Consider the following 16,004-nt stretch of genomic DNA (forward strand, 5'->3'; position numbering starts at 1 on the left):
GTGGTTAATGGCAAGATCAACTGTGTGGAGTTACCCTTTTCCAACATGTCACATTATAGGGAAGCAATAAATGTTCATTCAATTAATGACTATTTAGCAAGAAGACAAACAGAGTTTAAGAATAGGGAGGAGAAGTAGAGGGTGGCCGGGACCACTTAGAAGAGTCATTTTTGACAAATAACAGGGCCTCTTTGGGGGTGGTGTAGGTGAGTGGACAAGTAGGGAGAATTGGGGGCCATCAGACCAGCATGTCTAACATCCCAGGGTTGTGTGGGCAGAGCTGAAGGTACAGAAATGCCAGACACGGGGGAGGAGGCTATAGTCATTTCCCCAACCTTATCTTCTAAGCTTTAGAATTAAAACAAGCTACCTACACCCTCTCCTATCTCAGACATTTTAGCTCCTTTCTCCTGTGTGAATTCCTTTTAGACTCTGGGCTGACTCCCTGGAAACCCAAGGCTGGCATAGCCGTGGAGGAGAATAGAAAGTGTCCTCTATAGTCCTCCTGCCAGGAAGCAAGACACTAAACTTATGGAATCAGGGTTCCATCCTTATGATTATTTAACCTTAACTACTTCCTTGAAAGCCCTATCTCCGAAGAACAGCCTCACTGGGAGCTTCAGCAGATGAATTTAGGAGGATAGAAAACATTCAAGACACTAACAATAGGCTTCTCATTCATTCTAGGATGGGAAGAGCCCAAAGTCTCATTCACCATGTCTCCCATGAAAGATTATAAGAGTCCCATAAAGGAGCAGACCAGATGGCAAAGAGGAGGTGTTGATGCCCATCCACGAAAATGGTCTTCCCCCCACTTCAAGAGCACATCTACTTACACAAGCATGGAGCCCATTTCGCAGGAGGTGCTCATAAATGTTTATTAAATGAATATGTGGCATTCAGCTTGTAGCATTGCTCAGATGGTTAAGGGTCAAATGGGTGGTAAGTTTATTAAACTCAGAGCTTTTTAGTGATGTGACCCCAGAGCCTATATAGAATTGAGAGTCAGCAAAGAAGTGTTTGAGATCATGCACTTTACAAAGATTTATCCAGGGGAGACCGTCTCCACACCCACCTGCACTTTGTACTTTTGAAAAGGGGACAACCATTTTCTGACTAATCTAGGAAAGATGTGCAAGCCAGGGTTGTTGCTCCCAGCACATGTTCATTTCGTTATTGTATCCATGATTGAGAAAATGATCCCCTATCATTAATTGTGAACATCAGATAAAATATAAGATACACAAACTATTCTTCTTTAGCCTCAAAATCTGACTTCATTAAATCCCCTCCCCAGATTATTAAAGACTAATTGCAGATTGAGGATTGAGGTGATGGTGGGGAAAGAGGTAATATGGGATCATTTGGAAGGATGCAGCTCTCAGAAGCATCAGTGAGGTCATTACAGGAAACTTTGTACTCAGCCACTATTCCACCATTTGCTATTTTCATGACCCTGGTCAAGGAATTGAACTTCTATGAGACTCATTTGTAAAAGCTAATATTGTCTTCCCCACTGGGTTGTGGTAATGATAGAATCAGATCACTTTTCTACCGTGCTTAGCATCATGCCCAGGACCTAATAAGCAACATTCTGATGTGAGCCCTACCTGAATATGTGATAACACAAATCATCCAACATGCTTTTCAGAACACGACCATCAAGGTGGCAAAAAATGGAAATGATGAGGGAGGAATTTGCATCTTGGGTGATCAGTGGGAACCTTTGTCCCCAAATGTATTATTTTCAAATAAATCAGTAAGTTCCAGTCTGTCTAAGCAATATGGTTGGGATTTTGGGCAAAGACACAGAAAGCACTCAAGATGTTATCATCAGGAAGGAATTGAATTCAGGGAATTAGGTGCTAAACGATAAAACCCCAGTCCCTCCTCCCTTCTGTGTTCTTTATTCTCATGTTACTACTACCAGGCCATTCTCTGAAACAGCAGCTAAGTATCTTTTAATTTACTCCAACTTTGACACTATCTACCGCAGATAGCATCAGATCCCTCAAATTAAGGGCTCAGTCCTATAAGACCAGCCTCCCTCTCTGAAGTCAATTGCACGCCCAGGTTGTCTCCTGGCTGATGGCCTATAGGTCACAGGTTTCCATGAGCCTCCTTCTCAGATTTGATTTATTTGCTAGAGTGGTTCATGGAACTCACAAGAACAGTAGCTTATTTTTACCAGTTTAGAATGTGATAAAGGACACAGAAGAACAACCAAATGAGGAGATACACAGGACAAGCTCTGGGAGAGTCCTGAGCACAGGAGGTTCTGTCCTGTGGAAACAGGGTGTGTCACCCTCCCAGTGTAGATGTGGTCAGTGACCTGAAAGCTCTCTGAACCCAGTACTATTAGAATTTTCATGGAGCCTTTTTCACACAGGCATGATCAATTATCAATCATTAATTCCATTTCCAGCCCCTCTCCCCTATCTCTGGAGAATGGAAGGTGGGATTGAAAATTTCAAGCTTCTAATCCTGAGTTAGTCTTTCTGGTGACCAGCCCCCAACCCAAAGCTCACCCAGACTCACCTCAATAGAATAAAAGATAGTCCTAGCGTTCTTATCTCTTATGAACTGACAAAGGTTTCAGGAACTCTGTGTCAAGGACAAAGATGAAATTTATATTTTATTATGTATCATAATATTGCAGTTGCCCCACAAAACTTTTGGCAAAGCGGTGGGTGGGAGTACAAACAGGGGAATCATCAATGGTGCCAATCAACCAGATATCAGGCAGTTAGAGAAACTATAAGAAACTGCCACTCAAAGCAGGCAATTCATAGGAAAATGGAAAACATCATAAAACAGCACACAGCCTTCTGCTGAAACCCACACCCTGCCCACCTATGTCTGAGGATTATAACTGTTCCTGTTTTTCTCCCACCTTCCATATCTGTTGTTGGCAGAATCTCAATAATAATTCAACTAACAAGGGAGCCTTAAGAATACAGTTCTTGGGCTCCTTGCAGCCAATGTATGGGGAGAGCTTAGAAGCAGAAGATGCTACTGAGTACCAAGAGTTACTCTCGGTCCTCATAAGTCACGGATTCTGCATTTGCAAATTCACCCACTCCCTCAAAATTTATTTGTGAATTTTCAAAGTACAATATTCAAAGTGCTTTCATGGTCATTTGCAGATATGCACAGAGCAGCCAAAAAGGTGATTCATCCCAAAATACACATTTCCAGCCAAGGTTGAACGAGGGGATGCTCTGTTTTCTTGTGTCAGATCACACACCATGAATGAGCATCTTTTTCATAATCTATTCAATGCCATTTTCTTTACAGTTTTGAGCTTTTGTTGGTGGTGGCAGTTAATTGTGTTATATAAAATGGTCCCCAAGCACAGTGCTGAGGTGAGATGGTGATGATGTGTTAAATGCACTTGGTGTTACAGCACTGTCTGGAGGTCATGAATCAACAGTATGTATTAACTAAGGTGTGTTTAAACAGAAGCACATATAAAACAAAGTTATGCATTGATCAGCTGATGGACATGCTGTATCCAGAAGCTCATAGGAACCTAGCTCTGTATGTACCCTAGGAACAGTGATTCAGGACTTGCTAATTCAGCATTCACGGACACTTGTAGCACTGCTTCAAATAGTGAGATTTAACTGTAATATTTAGTGCACGATCAGAGATGCTACAAATGCACCTGGGATACCTTTCCGGGTGTGTGGTCCTCTGTGGTGGTGAGGACAAGAGGCTCATTTGTTGATATCGCAGGATCTCTTTGTGAGGATGTGCAGTTAAAAAGATAAGTGGTTGAGCATGCTTTGACATACTCAAGATCACCACACTTTGCATGCAGGAGCTGACTTTGTGCATCTTCTTTTGTAGATTGTGTGTGTGTGTGTGTGTGTGTGTGTGTGTGTGTGTGTGAGACGATTTATAAGTAACCTCTGTCCCGAACCTCCAATGTTCTTCGAACTTTAAAAGGAGAAAGATATAAGAATTCATGCTGTTACCTTGAGGAAGGAAGGGAAATATGGGGGTTTAGCCTACTGTCTTCAGGCAGTACGTTTGCTCTTGTTTTACATATAAAACACCTCTGAAGCCTGCAAAGGTTAAGAGGTTGGCCTGAGGCTACTGGGAGGTCAAAAAAAACCTGCCTTCTACTCCACTGTCTCTCCTTTTTGCTTGGCTGCTTTAAAACACAATTCAATTGCTTATAAAATGAGGAATTTGAACTAGCTGATCTCTGAGGTCCCTCGCAAATCTAAAATTCTATGACTTTGTGACTCTCATTCACTGAAGGCTTAAGATTGTTGAGCACCGAGCTGGTTGGCTGGAGCTGAGCTGGCGAGAAAAGATATAAAAAGCTGAATATTCCACAGAGAGTTTATGTGTTTGTGCACACAGGTCACCGGGACATGAAAATTTAAATAATGATGCGTATACTGCTTGTGCCTTTGATCAAATGACACCTCCTTCACGAAGCCTGCCTTGATTTCTACCCTCTTCTCTGTGGGATATTATTTTATGATCCTGACTGCTGTGGCTCTACCTGGATATCTCATTAGTGCTAATGACTGATATTTATTGATTGCATATTAACAGTCATTGCACTTTACAGAGAGTTTACAGAAGCTAATCCTCACAGCAGCCCTGGGAGAGAGATGTTTACTGGCTTCATTTTACACAAGAGGACACTATCTTTCCTCCTCTGACTGGTTCTCTTGTTAGCATTCCAGCTCCTGCCCACTCTCCTTCCTGAGACACTACCTTCCCTTGGGTTTTTATCACCCACCACCTGCTGGTCCCTGTACTCTCTGACCACTACTTTTCCATTTTTAGAATGTAGAAAGCTTATTTTGATCATCTTTGTTAAGGTACAGTTGACATAACTATCTGCTGATGTTTAAAATACACCCCTGTTGGGGCCCCTGGTGGGGCTCAGTCAGTTAAGCGTCTGCCTTGGGCTCAGGTCATGATCTTGGGGTCCTGATGGGGGGTCATTGAACCCCATTTTGGGTTCCCTGCTCAGCGGGAAATCGGCTTCTCCTTCTCCCTCTGCACCTCCCTCCCCTGCTCATGTTCATGCTCTCTCTCTTTCAAATAAATAAGTAAAATATTTAAAACAGTAAAGTACACAATATTACGTTTTGACATATGAATATGCTTGGGGAAACCATCACCTCAATCAAGATAATGAATAGACCCATCACTGCCAAGAGTTTTTTTTTATTGGGTGTGTCTGTGTGTATCCCATCATATTCTCCAGCTATCCACCCTCACCCCGGGACAATCACGGATCTGCTTTCCTTCACTGAGTTAAGGCAATACTTTGCATTTTCTAGAATTTTATCTAAATAGAATTTTATACAATACACACTTGCTTTTGTCGGACTTCTTTGAGCAGTCGAACTATTTTGAGATCCATTTCTGTTGTGCTTTTATCAGTGGTTTAACCCCTGTATATTGCTAAGTAGAATTCTGTTGTATGGATGGATGGATGACAACTTGCTTGTCTCTTCGCCCGTTCATGGACATTTGGATTGTCTCTTGTTTTGGGCTATTGCAAACAAAGCTGCCCTAAACGTTTTTGTGTGGACTTTTTAAAAGATCTTTCAAGTAAATACCTAGGAAATGGCATGACTAGGACATATGGTACATGTTTGATTTTTAATGAAACAAACTGTCCTTACCACTGCTTCCGCCTTTTTACCTTCCATGGGCAAGGTGTGAAGAAAGTTCTGGGTCCACCATACCCTTGCCAACACCAGTGTAGTCAGCCTTTTTAATTTTAGCCGCTTTATTAGGTGTGTAGTAGTATCACATTGTGGTTTTAATTTCCATTCCCTGATGACTAGTATGTTGAGCATATTTTCACATGCTTATTGCCAGCCTTACATAGTCTTTGATGAAGTGTCTGTTCAGAACTTTTGCCAATTTTTTGTTTGTTTTCTTTTAATTGAATGTCGAGAGTTCTTCCCATATTCTGGATGCAAGCACTTTATCGCATCTATGTTTGGCAAATATTTTCTCCCAGTCTGTGCCTTTTCTTAATAGCGTCTTTTGAAGAACAGAACTTTTTAATTTTGATCAAAGCCAGTGTATTAATTTGTTCTTTTATAGGTGGCATTTTTGGTATCATATCTAAGAAGTCTTTGGGTACTCAAGTTCACAATGAATTTCTTTGATGTTTTCATTTATATCTTATACAGTTTTAGGTATGATGTTCAGTTGTATGATCCATCTCAAGTTACTTTTCTGTATGCTGAAAAGGATGCCAAGATGTGTGTGTGTGTGTGTGTGTGTGTGTGTGTGTGTGGTTATCCACTTGTTCCAATATCATCTGTTGAAGACTATCATTTTCCCAGTGAATTGCTTTGCACCTTTGTTGAAAATCACTTTTCTATATAAATGTGGGCCTATTACCAGACTCTTGTGTCCCATTGATCTGGTCACCTGTTTTGACATGAATGCCGTAAGACCTTGATTACCGTAGCTTTAAAAGACATATTGAAATCAAGTAATGGTTTCTAGTTCCTTTTCAGAACTATTTTTGCTATTTTGGATGCTTTTGCTTTTCCATATGAATTTTAGAATCAGTTTGTCAATTTCTACAAACGGCTCACCGAGTTTTCAGTTGAGATTGCATTGAATGCATAGATCAGTTTGGGAAGAATGGACATCTTAGCAATATTGAATCTTCTGACCCACCAACACAGTAGTTTCTCCATGTATTCGATTCTTCTTTGACCTTTCTCAGTGTTCTGTTCTCTTTGGTATGTGGATCTTTTCTATTCTCATATGTTCTTTAAGCATTTAATATTTTTTCATGCTTAGTAAAAGATGTTTTATACTTATTTTTTAAAGATTTTATTATTTATTTATTCATGAGAGACCCAGAGAGAGAGGCAGAGACACAGGCAGAGGGAGAAGCAGGCTCCCTGCAGGGAGCTCGATGTGGGACTCAATCCCAGGACCCCGGGATCACAACCTGAGCTGAAGGCAGATGCTCAACTGCTGAGACACCTCAGGCATCCCTGTAAAAGATGTTTTAATTTCAGGTGTTCATTATTCACTTATAGTACATAGAATTATGATGACTTTTGTATATTGATCTTGTATCCTGCAACCGTACTAATCTTGCTTATTAGGTTTTTAGAGATTTTTATCCTCTTCTCTGCATCATTTATCTTAGGAGAGGGAAAGCTTTTCCTCTACCTCCTTAGGCTCTGTAACTGGGGCCAGTGAATTAAAAAAAAAAGTGATAAAAGAAGATTAATGGGGAAAAAGGAAAACAAATTTCCTTAATGTTCTTTAGTTTTATATGCAAGGAAAATACACAGATGTGAAAACCCAAATAAGTAGTTGGACTTTGAAGCTTTCATACAATTTTAACAAAGTGTGGTAAGAAGTGACTAGACAAAGGAAAGGGGAGCTTGGGTTTCTAGGAGCAGTAAATTGTGGGAAATCAACTATATGGAGAAACAAGGAAGATAAAGGTTATTTTAGTTAGGCTTGTTTGTGCAGATTCATCTCAATGCCAATTTCCTGTCTTCTTCATGGCCATAAAAATCCCCTGGAGAGGGAATTTATAGCAGCCTCATTTTTCAGAAGTTTCTGGTTTTAGTCGAGTAAAGGAAGTTCCAAGAAGGCTCCTTTCTGCAGACACAGTGTCTGTTGGTTCTCATTTGCCTTCAGCTCAAAATAACCTGTATACCAAAGTGGTATACTTTGGGGTGGCATATTCTGATCCCCTTCACTATCATGTCGTCTGTATTAAGAGCAGTTTCACTTCATTTTTCCAATCTTTCTTTACTTTCTCTCTCTCTCTTTCTTTCTCTCTGTCTCTCCTTCCTTCCTCCCTTCCTTCCTTCCTTCCTTCCTTCCTTCCTTCCTTCCTTCCTTCCTTCCTCTTTCCCTGATTGCACTGTTAGAACCTCTGGTGAGAATCCATCTCTTTCCTGTCCCTGACAGGGAAAGCATTCAGCCTTCCACCACTAAGAATTAAGGTGGCTACAGGTTTTGCTTAAATGTTCTTGTCAAGTTGAGGAAGTTTCCCTCTATTCTTAGGTTCTTGAGAGTTTGTATCTGCAGTGGATGTTGGGTTTTGTTGAATGCCTTTTCCGCATCTATTGGGATGTTTGTGTGGTTTCTCTTTTGAAGTTTGTTAACGTGGTAAAACACATTGATTGATTTGCTAATGTTAGGGCCCAGGAAAGACTTCCTTTGGGAGTCTTTTCCTGTTACCAAGACAAGGCATCATCTCTTCCCCTCTGTTTCCTGAGGAGGGAGGAGGAATTTGAACCAGAGCAAGTGTGGGTAGGAGGAAGAAAAATTTTCAGTCTGAAAGGTGAAAACCAAGCCACCAGTCAGTCCTGGGATGCTGTCTGCACTGAGCCAGTTCAAAGTTGTTTAATGGAGTTTAGAGGGTAGGTACTTCTCTGAGAAGAATTAGAAGAAGCACCTAAGAGATTGACAGAGCTGGGGTTCCGGGCACCTTAGTGTCAATTTTCTTTTCTTTAAGATTTTATTTATTTATTCATGAGAGACACAGAGAGAGGCAGAGACATAGGTAGAAGGAGAAGCAGACTCCTTGCAGGGAACCTGATGCAGGACTTGATCCTATGACCTGGGGAATCACAACCTAAGCCAAAAGCAGGTGCTCGACCACTGAGCCACACAGGCACCCCCCCACCCAAAATAAATTTTTAAAATATGAATGACCAAATATGTTCAAGTTTGGTGTCACTTTTCACAAGTCATTGTCATTTCACTTATCTATGGAAGGGAAAATGTAGCTAAATATTGAGAACTTCCCTATTATTACTATAGGATTCTATTGGCCCTTGGCACGTGACACATCACCTCCTTTTAGCTCTTCTTTCAAACTGCTACCTGAGTGATTAGCTTAAATATCCAAATATGGGCATATCTATAACTCAACTGCATATAGCTTGACTATAAAGTATTTTATTAGCATGATTACAAGACCTCTTCATTCTCTCCCCGACTTACCTGTCCAAGCTTCTTCCACTGCCTTCCAGGCACACCCAATACAACGGACGTGCTAATGTTTGAGATATTCAAGAAGTAACACACTTTCTCTCTTAAGCCTCATTATCTTTGTCTGAAATGCCTTTCCCCAATTTTCAATCTGTTTCTGTCTCTTCCCTTTTATAGTCTCAGGTTTAGAGTAATGTTAATCTCAGCTTTAGTTCATTGCATACTATTATCTGTGCAAGGGCTTGCCTCTAACTCCCCAGAACCACAAATAATGCCACAATGGACTTGTATGAAAATCTCTGTGGGAGATAGATGCCCAGAAATGGAATTGCTGGCCAGAGAGCATTCAAGTTCCTAATTTCACTAAATATTGAAAGATTATTCTACAGAATGGCCACACCAGCATCTATATCCTCTGTAACTCAGAAACGTTTGGCATTCAGGTTTTCCACATTCAGGATAGCTTTTAATGCATCACATGCAACACTTAACATTATATTGTAAAATAGATTTTGTGTGAGATGGTTGTGCCCACCTGTAGGTTATTGGAAGTGCTCTGAGCACATTTAAGCTTGGCTAGGCTAAGCTACAATGTTTGGTAGGTTAGGTGTATTACATGCATTTCGACTTATGATATTTTCAACCTACCATGGGTTTACTAGGATGTAACCCCCTTGTAAATGGAGAAAGATCTGTATATGTATCATAATGCACTGTCAACATTCATTTCCTTTTTAGCCTCTTCTACTAGAAAATGAAACAGAAACAGATAGTAACACTATCTCTTTATCAAAAGACATAACACAGGACTTGGCACAAAGCTAGATCTCAATCATGTTTCATGAAGGAAAGTCAGAATTACATATATTGTCTGTGGGCAACATGATTAAAAATAGCCTTAAGATAAGTCAATCTATAAAATCAGAAAGAATGCCATATAGAAATATAGATTATCCAACAGCATTACATGCATTGGCAAGAGAGGAGAGTTATGTTCAGAGGACAATCCCACGTCTAATTCTTAATGCAAACATCTGTTTCTTTTGATCTACATCTAAACAAGCTCCTGTAAACTCCCGTCTCTAAAACCACATGCATTCACAGTGTTTGTTGACATTGGGCCAAAAGGTATCACACTGAATTCAGATGATTGGAAGGACAGATTTGTTAACTCAGCATCTCAAGACACTGCCAAGTACATTCACATCAATTTGCAAAGCTACCATTCCAGTTAGAGATGTCATCTTAAGGGGATGCATTGGAGCTCCAGAATTGCTTACAACAAAAAGAACACAAAGGCTTAAATGCCACAGGTTGAAAAGTCAAATAGACCTTTGCTGGCAAAGAAGAAACATGTTTCTATTCCCAATACCCAGTGAATGTGGTCAGGGTTGTCCTTTGCACCACATAAATTAGGATAAAATCGGGCTTCAGAGTTTTATGAGAGAGTTCCTGTGACAGGTGCCATGGTTGGACAGGCCTGCCCAAAGGAAGTACATCCAGTTCTCTGTTTTGCAGCCCTGGAAGCAGGGGGTGCTCTAGACTCTGAGCTTGGCCAGGTCTTGCCAGAGTGAGTCTGAGGATTAGCCAGCACACCAAAGGCTGGAATGGGCAGGATGGGGCACTCACACCCCAGCATGGGGTATAAGGAGGCAGCATATGAATGAGCAGGAGATCACCACTGACTTGGACAGGAATCCTGGAACTTCTGCTGAGGTAATGCTTCTTTAGGCTTGACCATGGGACATGCCAGGAGAGTGGACAAAGAAGAGGAAATAGGGATGAAAGGGAGTCAGGTCTTGGACTGATCCTTAGGAATTAATCAGTCTTTATAATTGATCCCCAAACAGGTATGGAGTACCTGTGCCCGGTGTTGGTTTCCAGCTTGTCTGTGGGGGGTGAAAAGGTTGCGATGAGGATAGACACCACATGCAGGCTGGCAGGTGCACTTTGGTCCTTGGGCTGAGGGCTGAGTCCAGCTGGGGTAGTGTGAAATTCCAGTTTTCCACACAACATCTCTTAGAAAACAAGGATGATTATAATATGATATCTACTTTCCAGAATGTATAACTGAGATACAGAAAAGATAATTGTTCTTGCCAAACATCATTCATTCATTCATTCATTCATCCAGTGAATATTAAGTAAGGATCTACCATGTGCCGATCCCTTTTCAGCCTTTGGAGTTATGGTAGAGAACCAGAAAGAATGATGGCTGAATACATGAAGTATACACACCTAGTTATCAGAGATCCCATGTAGTTATGACCATGATAATGTCTCTGAAAGACAAAGAACAACAGCCTGGGTGGGTGTAGAACATGGGATTCTAGTGTGTCTTAGAGAGGCTGGCTGCGGCAGTGAGCTTGTCCTGGAAGAAATGGCCTCCCTGTATAAGAGACGGTTCAGCTGAGATCCGGTGGGCAGGCATTCTCAAGAAGAAGAGAGGTGGGGAGGTTTTGAGGAGTTTGCAGGCTGTGAGGACAGCACATGCCACAGCCCCAAGGGACAAGACCTCTACATTGAAAGAACAGAAGGCTGGTGTGGCTGACTGTGGATGATGGGAGGTGTCAGCCACACCTCACAAGGCTATGGAAGCTGCACTGAGAATCTTGTTCTGATCCTCCAACCAATGGGGAGCCATTAAAGAGAGTCAGGAAGGGGATGCCACTACCTAATTTGTGTTTTTAAAAGCTCTCTCTGGCTGCAGCCTGGAGAATGGATGATGGGGGCTGGAGAAGAGTCCCATGGACCAGTTAGGAAGCCGCTGCAACGCTCTAGTTGAGAGATGTCTGTGACTTGGATTAGGGTGAAGACAGGAGAAATGGATCAAGTGAACATCTTCCAGATATATCACTGAACAGATAACATGGGGGAGGCCTTAAGGGACAAATAAAAAGACAGAGGACAAAGGGAAATGGACACCAGGGAAGGTAGGAGCAGGGGTTTAGGCTTCTGCCTACAGAGCGACGCTCAGGAATAAATGGTTGGGAGCAGGATTCAAGGTGATCAGATTTTGACATCTCACGTGACCATCACCTCCCTGTGGCCCAGCTTATTACTCTTATAGCTGCTGCCATGGAAACTGGTAGACAGGTGCTCTGGGGGTATCAGCAGGAGGGGACCAGCCAGAGAGACAGCCAGAAGCTACCTAGCTACCTGGCTACCTGTTCAATGGTAGAAATTCATTTCAAGTCACCTCATAAGGGACCCAACAACATATCCACTCCCCTCCCCCAGGCCGCTGTGAACAAGGCAATGCTTTTTTGAGGAAAGAACAGGAGAAGCCGAAAAGATTGACAGCCCCCATCCCATCCCAGAAGCAGCATCCACTCCCTCTCCCTATGCTCAGATGCTTCAATTTATTAAATCAAAAAGTAGAGACATACTTCTCTTGCTCTTATCCCGAGAGCTATAGAAATCATGGTCATCATTACGCTAAGTCAAATCAAGAGTACCTGTCACAATCTTATTCTTCGAAATGGAACAGAAACATGTACATGCATTTATTTAGGATTCTCATATTTCTGAGATCTTATTTATTTAATTCTTCCAGCGATGCAGTGAGGAATAGCACTCTGCAGACAAGAACACTGGGACTCTAGGAGATTTGTGTCACCTGCCTCCAAGACCCTTAACAAATAAATGGCAGATCCAAGGTTTACAGCTAGCTCTCCCGAATCAAGCAGCTTTAATAGTTGACTGTCTCCTGGACAGAAAGTCACTTTAGCCCCGTGACTCTGTGACTGCAGCATGTGGGGTCCGTGGGTCCTGAGCTGAAGGCCCAGTCGAGGAGCTTTGTGTGTGCCTAGCACCTGAGGCCCTTGGCTCTTAGCCTCTCATGCTGCCAAGGAGAAGATTCTGGAAAGCGTCTTCTGTCTTTTATATTAACTGAAGCTAAAGCCCCTCCTCCTCTTCTGTCTCCCTTACACTAACACACACACACTGGGAGGAAGACAGGACACAGGTTCTCACTGTGTCCACTCCTGGGTAGACCGTCATCTGAGCTGTTCATAGTTCCTGTCTGACTGGAGCACTAATGAGCCCAGCAGGGGACAGTGTGTGCTGGCCCAGGCTCAGCGATTCCTTCTCAGGGGTCACCCAATGCTTCAGCTGCTCAGGAGTCCCAGAGGGCTCAGATCGTCCAGGCTGCTTCCCACACACGGGGCGAATTGCTGGGATCAACACCCACCTGCCCATGAAGGGAAAGAGGAATTGCAAGGTATTGGGGTTAACTTTCTTTCATGTGACAGAAGTGAATAAAGACCTTCAGGAACATGCTTAACATTAGTCACGGGCAGTGGCTCCCTGGAAAACAACGTGGGAATCATCGCTCTTTGCATGCTCGCCTCTTGGTCCCGTGGAGCCGTGGCAGCTCCAGAACCGCTGTGCCTGCTCTGGGTCTCTGGGACCTCAGAGCCTGCCTCGCCTTCCCCAGCCCAGCCTGCATTGTCTGTGGGCCCTGGCCTGCACACTGCATCTCCCGGACTTTATCCGGGTTCAGCCGATGGAGGAATCGGTGGGGAACCAAAGACATAAATTAGCAGAAAGCACAGAACTGTTCTGCTCCCGGCCTCCCTCCAGCAGCGTCTCTAGCATCAGCTCTCTCCCCTTCTCTGTCCTGTCTCTGGCCCTCGTCCCCTCTCTTTCTCACCCTCTGCTGTCTGTCTGCGGATAACCTGGCTATTTGACCTGCAGGACCACCAACAAAGCACTGCCTCTTAATAAGGCTTACTTTGCTGGTTTTACAAGCAAGCACATTCCTATTTTTGCCGGATACCTTAGAAATCACTGACTGTGTTATTCAACACTCTGTCCCATTTGGGGATGTTGCTGGCCCGTGCTGGCCTTCTTAGTCATACTAATTAATAATGGTAGTATTTAGGACATTTGGCTGGGAATGCAATGATTTATTTCAGAAACCTGGGACACAGGATATTCCAGCATAACACCTGGCTGAGAAACAACCACAGGTTTTGAACTATTGGCTTGTCCTCAGGGCCTTGAAGTTCTTATGGAGTCCAGACTTAACCCCTAAGCACTCTTAGGAAGTGGGGGGTTTGTTGTTGTTTGTCTGTCTGTTTTCCTTCTGGGACCCTATACTCGGAGATCTCTGTGTGAGATTATTCTCTGATAATCCTGACTGTGGTGTGAAGTCCACCTTAAATGCAGGTGTACAACAGCCAAGCTATTCATAAAAAAGCCATTTCTTTTTTTTTTTTACGCTTTTATTTATTTATCCATGAGAGACACAGAGAGAGGGAGAGTCAGGGATATAGGCCGAGGGAGAAGCAGGCTCCCTGTGGTGAGCGCGATGCGGAACTCGATCCCAGGACCATGGGATCAGAACCTGAGCCAAAGGCAGATTCTCAACCACTGAGCCACCCAGGTGTCCCAAGAAGCCATTTCTAGTGTCAAAAAGAAACAACCGAAAAATCTAAGTGCACTACTCGAACCCTGTAGGGAGAAATATGTAGTATTTATCCTGAAAAAATCTCTGGTATTGAAGAGTGGGATTCTGTAGCCAATGTGGGATTTCGAACAACACATGATGGCTTGCTGTGCTCCTGTGGGTCAGTGGGCATGCTGGGTGCCTCAGTGTCCCTCGAGGATGGCATGATGGAGGCGGGCAGTGAAAACAGTAAATACACAGTTGAAATGAATGGCAAATAAGTGCTGCTGAATTGTTAACTCAGGCTGAGCAAGCCAGGGAGGGCTTCACGGAAGAAAGTGACTTGTGAGATAGAGCTGGCTCACGGGGAGTGGGTACTTGGCCATGTTTGTTGACTGAATGCAGGAGCATGTGACAAAGTAGAGGTCCACGGAGGAAACAGCACATTCCAATGCATCAGGAGAGAACATGTCTTTTCTAAAACTGAGCATCAGTGTGGCCTGCTGTAATTGCTTTCCTGGCTATTTCGGAATTGGAATTTGCAATCCTGGATCTTATGAGCTTCCAAGTAAATAATATGACAGCTGTGGGGAGAGTGCCTTTCTCGCGACCCGGGTCCCAGACTGCAGACAGCCTCCTGGGGAGTGCATTGAGTGGGAGATGAAGGAAGGTCCTTGTGGGTGAGCCACAGCCAGTTGGCTGCAGTAGTCAGTGCTCAGGACAAAATGGTCAGAACGAGGGGTCCCTTTACCTGGAAACTGCTCTATCACCTGGGCTCTGGGTAGCCCTCATTCCCCCTTCTGCTGTCCTGTAACCCTCTGTTAACACAGAGGGTGATAAGAAGCAAGGAGAACAGAGCCTTCACTGTGCCAGACAGCAGAGAAGCCCCGCTGGTAGGAGCACTTTGCTATTCAGATGAGGAGCATTTTATTCAATACCCAGGAGGGCCTGTAAATCCATCATTCACTCATTCAGCAACAGGCTCTTATGGAAGATGCACCTGTGCCTTCTGCTGTCTGAAGCCTCTCTACGAACATAAAGCCAGTTTTCTTACAATTATACACTCTGTCCAGGATGGGAGAGCAGAGTCTTCTTGTTATATTCACAATTGAGAATGGGAGCACCAGGGTGGCTCAGTGGTTGAGCGTCTGCCTTTGGCTCAGGTCATGATCCCAGGGTCCTGGGATCAAGTCCCACATCGGGCTCCCTGTGAGGAGCCTCCTTCTTCCTCTTCCTGTGTCTCTGCCAATCTCTCCATTGTCTCTCAGGAATAAATAAATAAATAAAATAATTGAGAATGAAGTGTGCTCTCGTGTGTATGTACGTGTGTCTGTAATTTTCTGCTAACAAGGTGGAATGAAAAAAAAATGGATTTTGATCTATGGCTTTTGAAACCAACCCTGAGCCATGCTATGCCTTCATCTAAATCTGAAGACCCAAGAGATGTCAAAATAATAATAATATGGGCATTTGGGGGGGATACTGATGGAGGAGGAGATGAAAGGTTAGTTTTGAAAATAGGCAGCAGGGGAATTTGACATTGGGCAAATATGGTAGAGTAGCAAGTGTTGCGTGTATACACCTTGGTTCTAAGATATATCAACTTTTCTCCAGCAGGGGCCTAGGGGATCAGGAACTAGGG

At 43.2% G+C, this 16,004-nt stretch overlaps 1 long non-coding RNA gene across 1 annotated transcript in view; it reads left to right on the top strand.

The window, feature by feature from the left end:
* The window catches only part of LOC140598126 (uncharacterized), a 51,879-nt gene that overhangs the window by 3,273 nt on the left and 32,602 nt on the right, over positions 1-16,004 (top strand). The window contains exon 2 of the long non-coding RNA XR_012000254.1: positions 688-863. This is a non-coding gene — a long non-coding RNA (uncharacterized lncRNA). The remainder of the gene's footprint in view (positions 1-687; positions 864-16,004) is intronic.

The sequence above is a fragment of the Vulpes vulpes genome, chromosome 3 (assembly GCF_048418805.1).
Source record: "Vulpes vulpes isolate BD-2025 chromosome 3, VulVul3, whole genome shotgun sequence".
Lineage (NCBI taxonomy): Eukaryota > Metazoa > Chordata > Mammalia > Carnivora > Canidae > Vulpes > Vulpes vulpes.